Source organism: Eulemur rufifrons, chromosome 7 (genome assembly GCF_041146395.1).
Source record: "Eulemur rufifrons isolate Redbay chromosome 7, OSU_ERuf_1, whole genome shotgun sequence".
Classification (NCBI taxonomy): domain Eukaryota; kingdom Metazoa; phylum Chordata; class Mammalia; order Primates; family Lemuridae; genus Eulemur; species Eulemur rufifrons.
The window spans coordinates 62,249,036-62,253,998 of NC_090989.1; positions in this window are offsets into that span (position 1 = coordinate 62,249,036).

Sequence of the window (4,963 nt, forward strand, 5' to 3'; positions counted from 1 at the left end):
AGCACATTGTTTACAGGTTTGACTCGGTTATTTTTAACACAGAAGTTGAGCTATGCTCAGTAACCTGCTCTGCTCTGCAGGGAGCCTGGGTGCCCTGGAAGACTTACTCTTTAGCCAATTCTGCAGGAAGTGGCTTCTTACATATCCCAGGAACAACAACATTGTTCTCTCTATTCACCTTATTGTGCAGCTAATAGAAAAAACAATCACATTTGTGATTTAAAATTTCAATATGATGTGAAAAGCTACACTGATCTGCCTACACTCAAACAGTAAGAGTGCAGGCTGTGAGGACAGGCCACTGGAGTTCTCACCTCTGGAGAGCTCTGTAACTGTGGGCAGATGACATCCTCAGCCTCAGTTCCCTCATCTGTAAAATGGGGGAAAATAGTACATATCTTACAGGGCTTTGTGAACAGTAAATATGACAATACCTGGGACTTTTAGTAAATACTGAAATTATGCTAGACAACATCATGTTTTGAGAAGTATTTTTCCTGAAATTGATGACTAGAGAGAGCAAAAGGCATTACATAACCCACATTCCTAATCCAGAAAACTTCCAGATAAGGGGGCCAGCCACTGTCCCACCCAGTTTGTACTCCAACTCCCTCCCTCACCCATAAAAAGTGGATTTGAAGTGAAGGGTGTGTTCAGGGAGTGCAGTGTTTGTGAAGAGAAACATTCCAGTGCTTCCTGGACCCAAAGATGGAGAGAGGAAAGCCCCAAGAGGACTGAAAAGTTTTAGAGTGTGTATGGGGCCAATATCTTTTAGCCCAGTTAGATATCACATTAGTCACCAGGCTTGCTACCTTGCCTTCGAACTACCACGGGGAAGGACAAACATTGGAGGGTGACGGTGCAGTGGTGTGGCCAGGCAGAGGGGGGGCCAGCATGCTCCCTTTAGCTCCTGGCTCCCGAGATGCACAGAAGATGGATGTGGTTTGGGAACTGGGGTCCTGGGGGTAGGTGAGATTGGAGGACACGGACTGGCTGCAAACCAGTGAAGAGGGCAGAGCGCCCTCTGGGGCTGAAGAGAGCCGGGTTCAGTAGAACTCTCCTCCGCCGGCCCTGGACATCACCCCTGTCTGTGCTGGTTCTGCTGGTGATGAGCTAGACAGTGGGGAAGGCCAACAGAAAGGACAGCGACCTCCCAGACCGGTTGCTCAAGATGATGTCATTTCCCTCTCAGATGAGCAGATACAGGGAATTGGGAGGGAGGTTATTAGAGAGAAGACCCCCTTCCATCCTCCCCCCACTTCCCAAACCACTGGAGTCTCAAATCTGAATTATGGTGATAGGAAGAAAACATCTCGGTCTTTCTAACAGAACTGAGATTTTTTTTTTAGTAACGTGAATCCACTGATGAGCTTGGAATCGGGTTAAGATGTGGTTAAGCAGAGAAGACCCCGTATAGCAAAAGCAATTTTAAGCAACAAAAACAAAATGGGAGGTATTAATTTGCCAGACCTCAAACTATACTACAGGGCCGTGGTTCTTAAAACAGCCTGGTACTGGCACAAGTACAGGGACACAGACCAGTGGAACACAACAGAAAATCCAAATATAGAACCATCCTCATATAGTCACCTAATTTTTGACAAAGCAGGAAAGAATATACTCTGGGGACAAGAATCCTTATTCAATAAATGGTGCTGGGAGAATTGGTTAGCCACTTGTAGAAGACTGAAACAGGACCCACAGCTTTCACCTCTCACAAAAATCAAATCACGGTGGATAACAGACTTAAACCTTAGGCGTGATACAATCAGAATTCTAGAAGAAAATGTAGGAAAGACTCTTACAGACATTGGCCTAGGCAAAGAATTTATGAAGAAGACCCCCAAGGCAATCACAGCAGCAACAAAAATTAATGAATGGGATGTGATTAAATTAAAAAGCTTCTGCACAGCCAAAGAAACAGTCACGAGAATAAACAGACCACCTACAGAATGGGAAAAAATATTTGCATACTACACATCAGATAAAGGACTGATAACAAGAATCTATTTAGAACTCAGGAAAATCAGCAAGAAAAAATCAAACAACCCTATCAAAAAGTGGGCAAATGACATGAATAGAAACTTCTCAAAAGAAGATATAAGAATGGCTAACAAACATATGAAAAAATGCTCAACATCCCTAATCATCAGAGAAATGCAAATCAAAACCACAATGAGATATCACTTAACCCCAGTGAGAATGGCCTTTATCAAAAAAACCCAAAACAACACATGTTGGCGTGGATGTGGAGAGACAGGAACACTCATACACTGCTGGTGGGACTGCAAACTAGTGCAACCCCTGTGGAAAGCATTATGGAGGTATCTTAAACAGATTCAAGTAGACCTGCCATTTGACCCAGCAATTCCCATTATTGGGCATCTACCCAAAGGAAAAAAGGTCATTCTGTAACAAAGACACATGTACCCGAATGTTTATAGCAGCACGATTCACAATAGCAAAGATGTGGAAACAACCCAAATGCCCATCAATACATGATTGGATTAGTAAGCTGTGGTATATGTATACCATGGAATATTACTCAGCTATAAGAAATAATGAAGATATGACATCTCTATGGTTCTCCTGGAGAGAGTTGGAACCCATTATATTAAGTGAAGTATCCCAAGAATGGAAAAACAAGCATCACATGTACTCACCAGAAAATTGGTTTCCCTGAACATCACCTAAATACACATCTGGGAACGACATCATCGGATATCAGACTGAGGTGGGGGGTGGGGGAGGGGATGGGGGTATGCCTACACAATGAGTGCATTGCGCACCATTTGGGGAATGGTAACGCTTGAAGGTGCTGACTCGGGAAGGGGGGGTTGGGGAAGGGAAGGGATATATACCTACATGATGGGTGCAACGCGCACGACCTGGGGATCAGACACGCCTGGAGCTCTGACTTGGGGGGAAAGGCGGTACATGGGCAACGTATGTAACCTGCAATTCTGTATCCCCCATAACAATAAGATGAAATTAAGAAAAAAAAAAAAAGATGTGGTTAAGGAGCCACTGAACCAGAGGGGGAGGAGGGATTAGCAGAACAGAGCTAGAAATCAATTACTGGAAAAATAAACCTGTCATACATTAAGAACTTGACATCCCTCACCTAATCAGTTGTAGTTCTTACCTGAATAATAATCTTCCTTCTCCTAGCTAGTCTCTTGTCTGTTGTTATTGGGTTTTGTGTTCACATTATCTATTTCAAAAAGATTTTTAAATCTTTTTTATTTTCTCCACACATAATCCTAGTAATAGAATATAAAATGCCTAAGACATGAATGGAAACATATGTCCTTGTTTGCTTCCCTGCTACTTCAGTACCAAGATTTCAAGAAGTAGAGCACATGTTTTCTATAATTTCTGTTTCTCTTTTTATACTTATAGATTCTTTGTAAACACATAAAGTGCAAAAATAGAAGACTATAAAAGTCACCCATATTTTACCATCCAGATATACTCCTGTTAATATTTGCTGTACATTCTTATTACTATTCAATTCACAGATAGACAAACTTTTTAAGAAATTAAAATGTATCAAATTACACAAACTATTTTGTAAACTGCTTTTTCCTTTTTAGCACCTAGAAGAGTCCTGACACATCATAAGTTTTTAATAAATATTACTATTTGCTGAACAAATGTGTGAACTTATTTCCATGGCATTCAATGTTTTTGTGTAGCATCATTTTTAACAGTTGCTTGGAATTCTATTATGTGAACGATCATAACTTATCTAACCAGGCCCTGGAGAGCTGAGGAGGAATAAGGCATTGTGAAGGACTCACAGACGCCCCAGGCAGTCCCCTTTCGAGGGGTCACCTGTTGCCAGCTGCTCCAGCCTCCAGTCATCAGCCCCCTTCAGGAATTGCCCCCGCTACAGCAAGCTGCCTTCCCAGGGCGACCTCCATGGAAAGACAGACCACAGAGGGGCCTAGTGCAGCGCACCTCTGACAGGCCATCTTCCTCCAGAGTTTCCCAGGAAGGGAGGTTGCCTTAGGCGGTCCCACCTAGACTGCAGCTCGTCTTCTCTCTCTGCTCAACCCTGTTTCTTCCCTCCCCTTCCATGGGTGTTAATCTCAGGGCACTCCCTAATAAATACACTGCTCACTAAACTTCACCTTAGAGCCTGCTTCTGCGGAACCTAACCTGTGACAGAGATGGTCCTGACCCTTGGTGAAAGAGCTCAGTAAACACTCACATTACTGCCATTACCCATCTCTAACACAGGTTAAAGCAGCTACAGTGCATGTATAGCGTGACATGCTATACAGCCGTCAAAAGTAGTGTGCTTGGTGCTGCGCAGGACACGTGGCAGCTCCAGAAGGTGTTATGAGGGGAAGGTAGGGGAGAGGAAGAAAGAGAAGAGAGGAATTAGACAACAGCAGATAATTGCTTGAGCCTTCGCTCTTTGACTGAATTTCTCACAATCTATTTGTTTGCAGATCTCTTGCTCCTTAATAGTCTTTGGACCACATATGATGTGAGCGTCACTTGGACGATTACAATCTCCATGAATATAGCAAGTTACAGAAACTGACACTGGACATGACCCTATACAGGTAAACACATATCCACATCACTATGAGCAGTTGGGATTAACAGGGCTTCTAACACACAAAAGCAGAAGGAAGGATCAAATCACACCAAAGAAACGAAATCAAGTCAAACAAAAATAAAAATAAAAACCCTGAGTTCGTATTTGAGTAGAGTCCGGACCTGGGAGGGATGCACAGAAGTGATGAGCTGAGGCCTGTCAAGGTGCCTCCACCTGCCAGAGTCGCGCATTCCAGAGCAGCAGAAATCTACTGGCAGAGCCTCCAGTTCCTCCCTGCCCGGGCGAGGAGGCTCAGGCAGCAGCAGGCTCCGCCCATGTGAGGCGCCTCCTCCCAATCACAGACCACCCTCGCCTGGGCCCAGAGGTTCAAAGACTTGCTGCAGGTAGAAA